Below are 14,661 nucleotides of genomic sequence, written 5' to 3'. Positions count from 1 at the left end.
CGCACTGATCTCTCCAAGCTAAAGCGCTCACCCATCCTGCCTCCAATGATGACCCTGCTAGACGCTGTCCTGTACAAAGCTGAGATACCCTGAATCCAACCTACCGGGAAACCTAGCCGCTCCAGAGTCCCCTCCAAAAAGGACCAGTCCACGCGATCGTAGGCCTTCTCGAAGTCGAGAAGTAGAATGGCAAGGTGTGATCCACTGTGCTGAGCCCACTCCGCCGCCTCTGAAAAGGTGAAGACATTATCCAGGATACTGCGATCCTGGACAAAGCCTGTCTGAGTGTCATGAATGAGGTCTGGGAGTAGAGGCCGAACTCTGGCGCTGATCATCTTGGCGAGGATTTTGTAGGCGGTGGTAAGGAGAGTGATCGGACGCCACTGGCGGATCTCCTGTCTATCTCCTCCCTTCGGGATGAGGCAAATCAGTCCCGAAGAGAGGCTCTCTGGCATCTGACCGTTGCTGAAAATCCCCTGCAGAGCTGCAAGGAGGGGCTAATGGATCTGGTCCCAGAAGGAGGTGAAGAATGCTCGGGGTAGCCCATCCTCTCCTGGGCATTTCTGTCCGTCGATAGCCATCAAGGCCTCCAGCATCTCATCCGAGGTAAACGGCGCCAACGTCGCCTGCATGCTAGGCTGGACCAGGGATGGAATGTGCCTCCACACCTCCTCACGGGCACGACTAGCACGAGGGGCAAGCGGCTCCTGCTGGAAGAGGGTCCTGTAGAAGTCAGTGGCCAACCCCAGGACCTCCCTCGGATCCGTAACGATGTGACCATCCGCTGTCCTGAGACTCCGAAGCTGATCACTTGCAGCTCTCTGGCCATGCGTCCTGAAGAACTCCCTGCACATCCTGTCACCCTTCCGGGCCCAGAAGGAGAGAGAGGCGTGATAGGAAAACTCTGAGCGGCGCTGGAGTGTCTCCTCCAGGAGGGCTCTGGCTCGAAGGGCCCGGAGCAGTCCTCCCTCGAGAAAATGGAGTCGGGAATCCTGCATGACCGGGGGGGAAGGGTCTGGGCTGCCGAATCTAATGAAAGGAGCACCGGCGCATGGTCGGAAAGTGTCGTCCCTGGAACTATACCCGCCTGACCGCCTCTACTGATGGCCCAATCACTGACATAAAATCTATCAAGCCTCTCCAGGAGTTTGCCTCCTTCCTTGCGGAAGCCCCAAGAGAAGTCCAGGCTCCCGTGCCAACGCCGGAAGGACGGGTCTCTCCAACTGTCCCTACCTCCTGTCGCGAAGATGAAGGAGTCCCAAGGTGACTGCTCTGCCTGAGCCATACCTGTGAACTCCGGACCTCTGCCCTGCTGGTCCTCCAAGGTCTCCAGATTGTTGAAGTCACCTCCAACAATCCAGGAATCCATGTCTGGAAGAATCCCTGTAAGTGTCCTCCAGAAGGTGGCTCTGCATCGGAGGTCTGTAGGAGCATAAATGTTGAGTATTCCAATTTTGGATCCCTGCCTACCCAAAGGGCTCGGCCTGGGATCAACGTGCCATGACCGAAAACTCCCTGGGCTAGCTGCTCGCACACGGAGGTACAGACATCCCCACTCCTCCCCTGTGTGCCGATCGAGGGCTCCCAGTAAGTGTAGGAACGTCTAGGGAGAACCTTCTCGCAGCTACGGGAATGAGCCGCAGAGAGCTTGTGCTCCTGGAGCAGAAGTACATCCAAACGACCAATCACTGCAGGCTGAAGTTCCTGTCGCAAAATGAGCTTCCTGGGACCACGGGTGCCAGAAGAGTGGAACCCGTTCACATTCCAGGATACGAGGTGTAGGCTCATGGAGAGGGATGGGGGGCTGCGAACAACTGTCTGCTCGCGGTCGAAGTCGATGAAGAATCAGACATGTCGGAATGGAGGCGCTGCCGCTTATGAGAAGGTTTGGAGGGGGAGACGGGGTCGTCCTGCCCGTTCTTCAACACCTTCAGCAAAGGCGAGAGGCCTTTGGTGCCATGAACAAATGCTTTCTCGAGCCAGCTCGAGATCTCTGAAGTGGTCATCCCATAGAATGTTCGGAGTTTCTGATGGGACCAAGCTCTGACATCCTGGGGGAGAGGCCATGACAGGGTAGGTCTGAGGATCACAATCAGTCGGAAGCGTTTGGCGGCGCAACGCCACCGCAGGCGCACATCGCCCTCGGACCACTGAGTCTCGAGAAGCTGCCCACCGAACGGGCCTATCCAGGAACAGACCTGGGCGTGTGTCTGCTCTCTGAGCGCCTCCCAAATCGAGTCGTCTGTCCAGGTCTCGGTGCCATCGCTGAGGAACGTGAAGGCGAAGCTAGGGCCATCCCTAGGGGCCAAGGCGACAATCTTCCCATCCGCCCCTTTGCGAAGCAGGAAGATACTGATGTCGAGATAAGCCGGGAAGGTCCCAAGGTCGGCCACGCCCAAATAGTCCCAGGGGCCAGATCTGTAAAAGTCTCGAGGAAGCTCTCTCTCCTGAAGCTGAGACCCATCAGAGTCTGCCACTGAGGGGCTAGCGGCCATGGAAGCCTGCTCCAGTGGGGGTGTAGACTCCGGGTGTCCTGCCAGCGGGGGGGGAGGGGGAGGAGGTTGAGGGGTAGGCGACTCGGACTCCACGGAGGCGACTGGCGGAGAAGGTGGAGGAGGCGGAGCGGGGGCTGCCCTCGGCTGGGAAGCCGAAGGTGCAGCTAACACTGTAGAGGAGTCGAGGGGAACGGAGGGAGGGGGGGGATGGGGATGCCTCTGGAACTGGGGCTGAGAGGGAGGAGGAGACTGAGGAGGAAGAGACGGGGGCTGAGGCTGCGGGTCGGGCGAAGGGAGGGGAAACTGGGGAAGGGGCTGGGACTGAGTGGAAAGGGGCGAGGGAGCGGGAGAGAGGGGGATCTGAGGCTGTGAAGGGCGGGCTGCCGTCGACGAAGAAGCTCTCCCAGGTCCCTGGGGCGGCTGCCTGTCAGGTCTCTGGGGTGCTGCTGCAGGAAGGGTAACCTCTGCCTCCTTGCCTTTATCCGAGATCTTCTTGTTCTTTCCTCTTTTCCTTCTAACCTCGGTCCAACCACCCACTAACTCTGGACCGGGCTCCGACTGCCTCGGCTCCTCCTGACGTGGCTCTCCGGGGGGGGCGGGGGCGGAGGGGGCGGGGGCGGGGGCGGGGGGGTCGAGATGAGCTGGCGAAGCGTGGACAAGCAGCCGCCAAGTGCCCAAAGCCGTGGCACCTCAGGCACTGACCTGGCTGTCCGGTGACTATCATGCTCTGGGTGATGCTGCCGGCATCTGTCACAATCTCGATCAGTGCAGGGAGAGTCGCAGGATCTGCCACAGCCACACGGACTCGGGGGGCTCCTGCCGTGGTCACCGCGTCGGCGAAAGTGTCGTGCATACGGGGGGGGTCGGGGCGGGGCGGGGTGAAGGGTGCGGGGAAGGCGGGGGGCGCGGAAGGGCGGGGGGGGCGGGGTTGGTGTGGCGGGGGCGGAGGGGTGAAGCGGAGGGCGGGGGAGCGGAGTGGAGGCGGGGGGGGCGGAATGGAGGTGGGGGGGGGGCGGAATGGAGGCGGGGGGGGCGAAATGGGCGGAAAGGGCGGAGTGGGGGCGGGCGGAGGCACGGGGGGCGAGGGGAGCGGGATGGGAGGCGGGTGAGCGAGGGGGTCGGGTGAGCGAGGCGGGTGAGCGAGGGGGTCGGGTGAGCGAGGGGGTCGGGTGAGCGAGGCGGGTGAGCGAGGGGGTCGGGTGAGGGGGAGGGCGGGCGCGGGGCGAGGGCGGAGAGGCAGGGGGCGGGGGATGGGAGGCGGGTGAGGGGGAGGGCGGGTGGGGGGTGAGGGCGGAGAGGCAGGGGGCGGGGGTGGTCGCGGCGAGGGGGGGGGCTAGGGAGGGGAGGTAGAGATAGCGGTGGGGGGGGAGGGAAGCTCGCAGGAGCTTTGTTACATGTGCATATTGCTTGGGGTTTTGGGTTTTAATAAGATAAGGTACAAGTTACATATGGTGAAACTGTAAATAACATTTTGCATTGGGTGCTTGCAACAATGAGTGCGGAGGGCACCTTTGAGACAAAATGCAAAGATCAAAGCCAAATTTCTAAAAGTCCTCAATGCACGCGTGCAAAAGCATCCATGCTTCACAACATGTAGCAAAAGTTCTAGGACAGAACAAATTGGGAGTGGACATCTATGATGCAACCTATTATATCCTAGGAAGGGAAAAGTTTAGATCATCCTTTTTGGCATTTTAGTGCAATTCATGGATTCACCTTACTTCAATGTGAAGTAATGCGACACCATATTCATCAACTATAAGACCATTCCATTAAGAATGGTTCATAATCTAACTTTAGTCACATCAAACCACATATCCCAAAAGAAGGCCCACAACATCACACAATTCTCTTTTCACAGCATGCCACTTTGACTTTTGAATCCTAAGATGTAAACTCATTCCTATATCAATTTTAAATGGCAACAAACCTGTAGAAACTTTTGACAACAAATGGAATCTCATCACACATGCATCTTTCCCATTTTGATATGATGTCCTTGTAGAGGACATGAAATTACATAGTTATTCTTTTCATTTGTCACATTTTGACATAACCCTTGGGAGATGCAAGATTTAAGACTCATGACATATTGTATGCCATTTCCATCTTTGTTACACTCCTTTCCGTCTTGGAAATTCTTGGGATCGATTCCAAGCCAAGGCAATACCATTTTCCACCTTTACGCCTTTTACCTTGCTCGAGAGAATATGTATGAAAATATATGAAAAACTTGAGAAAAATTGCCAATGATTCCAAAAACAAGTTTTGATGCTTTTGAGTTATACCATCATCATGCATCCAATTTTTGGACATGAACACACAAATGAAGAAGAGGGGAAGTCATGTAAACACATTCCTTTCCTATTTCATCTCCAAAGTAACTTTGCATTGAGCGATATCATCATTTCAAGTTCTAGTCCATAAATAAAAGAAAAACTAAAATTTGAAAAGGCAATCAAACGTTAGGTTTATCACACCTACACATGTATCCAATGCTTGGCTTGCCAATGGAAACATCATAGCTTGCCACATGACTCTAGCCATGTCGCCAAATCAAGAAATCTTCACTTAAAATGTTTTGCCAAACTCTATGATGCTTCCTATCAAAACTACCACACCACTAGGCCATACTATCCCAACTCACAAACTCCCACCACTAGTAGCTATAGCTCCATTCACTGTCGACTTGTTTTCTATGATCACTTGCCGTCTATCAACTTAGCTAGCCCAACATCCAAGACATAGCCCATATCCTATAGCCATAGTTACATTGCATGTTATGCCATGCTCAATGGGAAAAGCTATTTCTCACGTGTCCATACCCTTGTGTTGGAGGGGTTGCCAAGCCTAGTGTGCTTGGAGTGTGCTTGGGAAGGGAATTGTGATTGTGATTATAATTTCCAGGGGACAATTGTCACAAGCCGATGGGCAAAAGTGCATGAATAGTGAGAGAGAGTCAATGGAGTGCATAGGAGTGGTGTGCGTGAATCTCAGGGCTAGATGGATGGTCACCAAGTTGAGAGCAGTCTAGTAGAGTGAGTGAAAAGTGAGAGAGTGTGAATGTAGTGATTGGGAATGGTATATGTTAATCTAGGGGCTAGATGGATGGTCACCAAGCTAAGAGCACCTTGGTAGAGTGGAGGGAGAGATTGCATTTTGGTGAAAGGGGCTAGGGGAAGCAGCATGTTGGGCAAGCTTGAGGAGAGAAGATAAGGGGATAATGAAAGTAAGGGGACGGGTTTGAGTGCGAAGAGATAGGCTATGAGAGGAGAAAAGATAGTGAGTGGAATTGAGACAACCAAATCCATCATACCAGTTGAAGAAAGAAGCAACTATCCCCAAAGCCTCACATAGAGAAGAAGTAGCCTCACATTAAAGGGATCTGATCCCATGAAGAGTGGAGAGAAGGTATGTTAGGGAGTGGTGACTTGTGATTGAGGCAGGGTCCAACCATGAGGAAGATTGCCACATGCCACTAACTAAACTAGTCTACTTAGCTCTAACTTGTCCAATTTCATTGACCATGACCGTGACCATGACCATGCATCTCATCCTATATTCATCAAGAAGCCATATCTCTCTACTAAGAAGTAGCAATTCAAAGATGAAAATTAATTGTCTCAATGAGATCAGCCTAATAGTAATTTCCCAATACAATCTTGTACCTATCAAATCATCAAGAAGCCATAGCTCCCATTGTAACCTTGTATTGTAGAGCTCCAAGAGGTAAAATTCTATGCTTTGACAAGCCCAACAATCCTTTCAAAATAGATTCCATACCTGACACCTATGAGCCTATAAATGCCAAAACATCACCCATATGAAGAAAATGGCCCATTTAGGTAGGCCGAAAACCCTTTAGCATATCTATCACCAAAAACAAATTTGAACCATGATCCCAAATCATTATCATGACCTCATACTCAATAGGAAAAATCTAATACTCCTAAAGGAAACTATCAGTGTGCATGAAAGTGGATCAAGTGGCATGCATCTTGCATGGTTCCCTGTGAGTGAATGTTCAAGGGAACATGTGCACAGTCTCTCTTTCAGTGCACTATGATTTGTAATCCATTAAGATGAATTGGAACCCCATGAGGATAACTCCCCATGGAAGCATATCAATGTCATATCCAAAAACTCACATCACTCCTAATCTTTCCCTCACTCACTCAGCTATAGTTAACTCCACAAAATGGTTGCATCCACTCTAGCAATCCAAACCTCTTTCTTCTCGTTGACCAAATTTATAAAAGCACCAATAAATAAATCCCAAGAAACATGTGTTTAGTGCCTAGTGTATAGTACCCATTCTAGCAATAGTGAAAGATCCAAATGAATTACATAGAAGCCAAGAATTAGTGGTAATGGTGGACCTAATCATGCTAATCTCATTCCGATGAATGCATGAACCTTTCAGTCCCCTTAAGGTGTAATTGAGGGCCTCATTATGGTATAATCCCTTGCAACATACGATACCTAGTATCAAAAACATCATCATAAATCGATGATAGATCCGAGTGGGATTGAGGAACTACTCGTGTGTTTAACCAAGGCATCACTTGGATTTATGGTGTTTGATCTCCTTGAAAGATGTGCTACTCTACAACTAGGCTACACATCAATATAAGAAATATAACAAAATATTTCCTTTCCTTTGTTTATTTTATGTGTGGGTTTGAAGGTTGCATTGCCTTTGCTACTTCTAGGCGATTGCTTGTTGCTTTTGTGTTTGCTACCATCTCTTGCATCACTATATTCTATTTTACAGTTGTAGATAGGTTTTTTTGAGTTGTTGCTTGTGTATTGTATTGTATTTGTGTGCTTGTAACCTACGCTAGTGCTGTGTGCTACTACTTTTGTCTACTATGTTATTTCCATTTTCTTGTGGTGGGTAGCAGAAGAGGTCTTGAGTAGCAAGGATATGGCATCACCCTAGTAGACTAGATTGTGGGTTGAGGTGCGAGAACATGAATATAGTGAAGAAGGTAGCCATGGTTGAGATGATGGCAGCAGGTGATGACCTTCACAAAGTCATGAAACTACAATGGAGCTTTCAAAGCATGCAAGTTGGTTATCAAACCAAATGATAATGAACAAGACAATAATGAAACCTTCATCACGACCCTCAAACTCTCTTAGAAACTTCCCATGCAGATGATAAGGATCTCTACAAGGTGAGTCAACAAGGTTTCAGAGCCTTCAAAAGTAAAATGCAAATGAGAAGGATCTTTACAAGGTGAGTCAAAAAATAAGGAAGATGCCTCATAAGGAGGGCTTGTGCCTTAGCAAAAGCATAACAAAGGATGGAACACCATTTTGCTTTGTGTTGATGGTACTTTTCTCTCACCCCCCACTTGATCAATGAACCCGATACTTAGTGCTCAGTATTTGCATAATGCCCAGTGCATGCATAGTGCTTGGTACACGTTGGTGCTTTGCATGGAAGATGCCCTTTCATTCATCTTCTATACTTAGCCCAGAGGGACTTCTCAAAATTTTTGCTATAGATTGGCTTGCCTACATAGATACCATTGGCCCATCCTAGTCGCTCAATATCATTCCACTTGGTCCATTGGTGGATGGCTCCCTGGTTACTTGTGCTTGGTTACTAAAAGTTGGGTTGGCCAAGTTGACCAGAGGTCAACATTTCACCTCAGCTTATCTTCATTTACATGTCCTTATGGTTTTGGGCTAACAAAACAAGTCATTCCTCAAAACTAAGTAGCCAGATAGAGTGTTTTTTGTGACAAGGCTCTATAGAGGTTTTTCAATGCTTCGGCACGAGACGTTGGCATCAGAGAGACAATGGAGGTGAAGGAGGTGGTGTAGATCTTGTTGCCTAGGAGATGGGTCGGGTGGCCAAGCGTAGAGAGTGCTAAGGTTGACTACTCTCTAATCTATTAGGGTGAAGTTGTCAATCTTCTTCCCATCATTTTGCCACTAGGTCTATAATACCCAACTACTAAAATTTATATCTATACCTCTTAAAATACGTTTGGGACTTGTTCCACTTAGAAATTTGGGCTTTTATAGATGTCCAACAAATGGTTCCACATATTTTTGACCTAGGTGATGGCAATACTCATTCATTGCTCATAATATATACACAGGGCATCCGCAATTGGTCTAGCGAGTGCTTGCACCTTTTCCATCATGGTGGGTCACTTGTCTCAAAAGATTGCTCGTTGGTGCTTGGATTTTTCCTAAACTACCAAGTGTGATCATTTAGTTTAGCAGTAGGTCAACCAATGGCTTCATTTGGTGTATGTACTAAGAGAATTGTGAGGGAGAGAATCCAAAACCAATTCCCTCCAGTGGTGCTTCTCATGTGCAGTACAAAATTTGCAAGTTTCTCTTACTAGGGATAGCTTGCAAGATATCAATTGAGATCGAAAGAGTTATGGCTATTGGGAGTAGTTGTTCGGGATTATTTGCATGGCTACATTGGCCCAATACCAGGGGAAGAGGAACCTAGAGGAAGGAGTGGAGAAGGGTGAGGCTCATAGTTTAGAAGAAAGAGGGCTTGGGCTATGGACCACATTCATATGAGTTGTACACTTATACTTGCTTGGTATTAGTCATCTTGTGCCCTTCTACGTGCATGGGCTATGGACCTTTCATCTAAGTTTTACCATTTACCTACTTGTTGTTAGTTATCTTGGCCTCCTTGGTAGCTGCCATCTTTGAGCCAACTATTTTTGTGAATTTGGTTGTCATATGAGGCTTTAAGGGAGGTTTTGATGTTGATCTTGGGACTCCTTGTCTAGCCCAACCATCTTCGTCGTCTAGGCCCCTTTATTGGTAAAGCTTAATTTGAAGGGTTCTTGTCAGGCCACTGATAGCTTTTGTGATAGTGCTTGGATCTACATCAGGGTGGCCACATGCTCTCAAAATTTTCTCATGGCTCCACCAGTTGAGTTCTCTAGCATTGGCAAGGGATGGAGCAACAGATGATGTGACTCGGTGGTCAAGGTGCCATTTCACTTGTTGTTGCACCTAGTCTTTTTCTTGCTTCCATGCACTTGGCTTCTAGAAGATTTAGGGTGTCCTAGTTCTCCCAGAATTGAAGGGTTAGAGCTCAATGATCCTCTTTTAGCTTTGCATGCTTGTTGGTGAAGGTATTAAAGTCCGTGCTTAGAGTGCACAGCTCTCCTTGCAATTGATCGATCTTGGCATCCTTGGCATTTATCTCAACCCTAGAATGTTTCTTGAGCTATTGTAAGTAGTTCTAGTGCTATTAGTTGTAACACAATGCTTGGAAAGGATCCCACTTCTAAATAATGTAGAGTAAGTTTCGTATAGTAGTACCTCCTTCATCCCTTAGTGTTCACCAATTGCCTTCAAGCTCATCATGGGAGACTGTTGTTGAAGTAGAATAGATCATTAATGCCTCCATGGATGGGAATTTTCTATGTTCCTAGTAGGTGCACTACATAGTCAGAACCAATTCACTTGGGATCTTCTTCTTCATCATGTTTATCAAGTTTCAAAGGCATGCTTCTTGTTAGCATGGCCTTAGACATCAAGTTGCTGGGAGGCAGCCTCCTCTCACTTTGCAGAGATTGTGGCATAGGACATGCCTGCATGGATTGTCCCATGAAAAATAAGGTCCCAGAACAAACAGAGGTTAAGCCTGATGTCCCCATCGGCATCATTGGGTGGACCATCAAAGTCTAGGTCCCGCAAGTGTAAAGTCACAACCTGTCAATGTAATTACACACCAATAGAAAGAGGCCACCAAGGACCCTAACATCCCAATCCAACCAAAGCAACTTCTCAAAAAGAAAGCACAAGTGCCTCCACCTCCGCCAAGCAATGAGTAGCCGAGCTCATCCACATCAACTCTCGAGCCTCAAATAAAAGAAGCTCCATACCCGAATGCAGAGGTGGAGAAAGCTCGTTTTCAGGTACTTCAGCAATGGGTCCAAAATGAACAAGCTCAATTTGAGGCTGAGAAACAAGCTCAAGACCCAATCCATGACTTGGCCACACAAAGTATTGATATTGTACTCGAGCCTTTGTTCCAACAATAGACTCCACAATAGAATGTACCGCCACGTCAACTTGAAGGAGCCGCACTCTCTAGCATCCTGAGTTGCCCTGTATCAATTCCCATCGAAATCCTCTTACAGAATTGTCCCAATCTCTGGGAGAGTTTCAAAGGATGGATTGAACTCGCAAATCCCCCTCCACCTATGAACGACATTGAAGATATCCCTGTGCGGATGAGTGAGAGAGATGACATATGCAACATTACTGTGCCTTTGATCCACAAGGCATATACTGAAGTCCAAGCCATAGTGGATGGTGGAGCAGGTGTAAATATCCTATCAAAGGAGCTTTACGAAGAATGGGGTCTCCCACCAATGCAAAAGGCTAATTTCAACATACGCCTTGCCGATGATTCACGGGCTAAACCCTTGGGAATAGTGAATGGCGTGTCCACAAAGATCGCAGGAGTTCTCTTTTCTCTTCAATTCAGGATCAACTTCATCATTAGGCTACTTTGAAGCCTCCTTCTTGTCTTCCTTTTTTGCCCCAAATTTGCCCTCCCCATCATTGTTTTTCATCACTTGGGTGGTTTTCATCCTTAGGTGAGTATCTAGGAGTTTGTGGTTGACCATCCTCAAAATCCATGGGTATTAATTGTCCTGCAGGCTTGGAAGGACGAATTTGATCTGCATGATAGAAGGAAGGGGTATTGTTTGTTCTATAGAATTTGCAGGAAGGGTTGCAAGAAGCTGTCCTAAGTGTAGCCAAGGTATAAGGCAAGGGTGCTACCAATCAAGGTTGTGGTGCAGCAGAAGTGCTAGGGTCCTTCAAGAAAAGCTTCAATGGAGGCCAGCCAAGGGACTTGGCCAGTGGTCAACCTACATCTTAACACGCATAAATGGGGTCCAAGCTTACAATGTGCTTGGCCTTTTCTTATATCTTGGAGCCATCCATCAAAATTTTTAGCTAATATACCAAGCCAAGACCAATGCACTTGAAAAAAAACTTGAAGAAGGGCCACCAATCTGGGTTTCAAGTTCTTGTTGATCAAAGTAAACCTGTGATGTTGAGTAGCTTCCATCCTCACAATACCTATCACAATCCATGTTGTATGGCACATGCATTGGTTTTGGAGTAGAGGGGAGCAAAAATGCCTCCAAGTGTGGTTTCTTGATCCAAACATATTGGTTGTCGATGAGAATGCTATGATTGGAAGTGACATAAAATTTGAGCATCTCTTTTATTGTGTATGCATTCCATGTTTTCCTCCTATGAAAGCTTTGTCAACTAGGACAATCCATTGTGCTTGAGCATAACTTTTGTTTTAGTGATGATCTCATTAGGTGGAGGGCAAAAACATGGGGAGCAGCTTTTTGTGATGGACTTGATTCTATTTTGGCTACTCAAGAATTGAAGCAACCATAGCTGATGAAAAGGGTGTTGAGAACGAAGACATTGTTGACAAAATGAAGGATACGATGATAAGGGCTCCGAGGTCATAAATTGTGAGGAAATAGTATAAGAAGTCTGGTGAAAATAAGTTTGAATCTCTCCATTATCTTGCATGCAATGATGGCTTGAGGAATTGAATGCATCGTCGGATTCATTGTTGCATGTAAGGCCTCAACGTTATTTAACTTCATGTCTGCTATATGATGATGCTTCATTTAGATCGTTTAGATGATTCATGCACACACGGTCTGATTATTGCAACTAAACAAGCTAATGCTTGGTAAAGATTAACTCTGATCTTATTGAAGAGTTCAAAATTTACTTGTGCTTGGAGGTATTCAGCTATCATGTTTAGTTGTTGAAAACCTTGATGAACCTGTAGGGCCTAATCCAACCAAGCTTGAGCTTTGGCTTTAGTGGACCTAAGCTGGTATTATCCAATAAGACAAGCATTCCTTCTTTAGATTCATTGGGACAATGTGCCAATCTTTCCAGGAGTTCCTTATCCTTTGGATTACTTGCCATGACCAAGTTGCACAAAACCTCAGTTCATCTAGCTCAGCAAGTTGTTTCAATCGCCTATTGATTTCTTTGGTTTCTTCATGTCCATGATGACTACTACTCAAAGACTCAGGACTAGAAATTCTAGAGTCACCCACAACTTCCGATCCAAATGTCATTTTGAATTGAGTTAGATTCGTGTACCTTGAATGTTGAACGATATGCACACAAGGCAGCATGCAACTTGGTGTCCCAATGCTCTGCTTCTTTGACCAGAGAGTTTGAGTTGTTGTCGAAAAAATCTGCTAGTAGGGTCCATGTCTTTGCTGTGAGCTTAGCTATAGCCACCTCTTTCTTGAGGCAAACCTACACTTCTTGTACCTAATGGTCCACCTACTTCAAGTTTTTAGCTCGAGCATAAATTAACCCACCATGTTAGAATAACATATCCAGCATCCACAACCTCACCTCTTAGTACATCTTTGAATCCAAATATTCTATAAGACATTGCTTCTTATAATGGTCCAATCTCCCTACATTTTGGAAGGAATGTCCCAGTAGGATGTATGCATAATGAAAGGGAAAATGTATGACTTGGATTCTAACACAAGCAGATAGAGATCAGCTCATAAAATGTGTGGCATTGACATGTTTGGCATCTTCCATCCCCCTATCCTATTATCCTAGCCCTATTGGTTGTCCACAGACTTATGCAAAATTATCCACAATAGGTATGCTTGCTTTTTTGGAATCCCTTCATGCCATATTTTTTCAAATATGAGTACCCAAGTTTCTGTTGAGTCTCTTTCTATGCCAATTTTTATTTATGTGAGATATCAGATCCTCTTGGAAGTCCACATTGATAGGAACTAGGAAATTTTCTTTTTTTACCCAACCATCTCTCTAGGGTATGGTGGTTGTATACCTCCATGCCATGGCCTCCCTATCCCAAAGGTTCCTCCTCTCCTATAGTAGTATAATCTCAAACCTGTTGAGTTAAAAAACTCTTTATAATTTCAAAACACTTTTCCAAAGTGCCCCTTGTTTTAAGTAGAAAAGCATGTATGACATGTTTGCAAAGTACCATGGCACATCCCCATAATGAGGCTCTCTATGATGTACATTCGAGGTAGATATCACATGCTTTTGCTTGCATCTCTGCACAATTTTCCATCTCCTTTGGTGCCTAACTAGCTAGATGGCTAGTTCCCGATCCCCCTATGGTGGCAAGCCTAAGGTCTTGTGCCCTCATCTCCTTTGGTCTTGTGCCCTCATCTCCTTTGGCTTCCCTTTGCAACATCATCATCCTCCCCTGCTTCCACCGACTATATAGATAAAATATCCTCCTTGAACACTAGGTTCTTGAGGCGCAATAGCAATTCTTTGGAGGCAATAAAATTGTGCATGCATGCATGAGTGCAGGCCTCCTTTTGGCATCTTCTTGCATAATATTATGAAAGCATATGCACGGTTGCGAAAAATCAACACAATATCCTATTTCATAAACTCACATTGGTGGATTCATTCTCAATGCATGGAGCATAAACATTTTAATTTTTACTTTTTAACGCATGCTTTAATATTTGACAATTGCATAAGACAAAAGATGCAACTATGGTACAATATTTGTTATGATGCAACATCATATTAAAATATGTGGTGCAACATTTAAAATGCATCATATGATCAACGTTTTCCATTATGGTATTTGGCAATGGTGCAAGAGATAAGTGGAAGTAACTCGTGAAGCTAAAAAGTAGATCATTTTGTATGACCAATATAAAATATGCAAAATTCTCATGTAAAAAAATATCTCAAACTGCCTCCACAATATATCATTGAAGTCCCTCACCCCTATATCAATAAAATTTGTTATTAGTTTTACCTTGCGAGCTTTAAGCAATGCATTTCCCCATCACACCCAAAAATGCTAAGAACGTCCACTACTACCTATGGTGTCATTTTATCCTTGGGGTAATGGGCTATCTTGGTCGAGCTCAAAAGTGATGGATCATGCATGTGGCCACCACTCAAAATATATCTTAGCGCATTGAAAAAGATACAATTTCACATATTATTCAAGCAAGTGGACACATCGGATTGTGGTTTACAATTGCCTCGCATCGCAAAAACTTCTAAGGAAGACAGTCCCACAAAAAGGAAGGAGAGAGAGTGTTAAAGACATTGACGACAACTTGAAATTAGAGAGCAAATG

The sequence above is a fragment of the Dipteris shenzhenensis genome, chromosome 14, assembly GCF_047967505.1.
Source record: "Dipteris shenzhenensis isolate YYH24624 ecotype China chromosome 14, Dip_SZ_1.0, whole genome shotgun sequence".
In the NCBI taxonomy this organism is placed as follows: Eukaryota; Viridiplantae; Streptophyta; class Polypodiopsida; order Gleicheniales; family Dipteridaceae; genus Dipteris; species Dipteris shenzhenensis.
Note: the sequence above shows the minus strand (reverse complement) of the source record.